This window comes from Corvus brachyrhynchos, unplaced genomic scaffold, assembly GCF_000691975.1.
Source record: "Corvus brachyrhynchos isolate BGI_N302 unplaced genomic scaffold, ASM69197v1 scaffold90, whole genome shotgun sequence".
Taxonomy (NCBI): domain Eukaryota; kingdom Metazoa; phylum Chordata; class Aves; order Passeriformes; family Corvidae; genus Corvus; species Corvus brachyrhynchos.
Window position 1 is genome coordinate 6,002,983 of NW_008236932.1, and position 365 is coordinate 6,003,347.

Below are 365 nucleotides of genomic sequence, written 5' to 3' on the forward strand. Positions count from 1 at the left end.
CTTCACTCCCCGCAATGTTCGGCTCCTGCACTCCGATACTGCGCTCCTTCGGGCGCCTCGTTGCGCGCGGGTAGCGCTCCATAGAGTGCCCAAAGCGGTGTCACTGGGGGGAGGGGGTCCCGTCCCCTCGGGAGCGCATGGTTTAGTGTGTCCCCCACCCTCTCAGCGCTCCAATGACTAGTCAAAATACACCGTCTCACCGCCGGTCCTTGGAAACGACTTGAGGTTCAACTATTCATTTGCCTCGCTCATATAGATCGCACATTAGTTATTTTCGTACGCGAAATAGTGGGTACGGTGTAACGTGCTAGCAGCAGCATAAATTAAAAAAGAATGGCAGTGCTCGCGGCCGGTCTTTGCCGGTA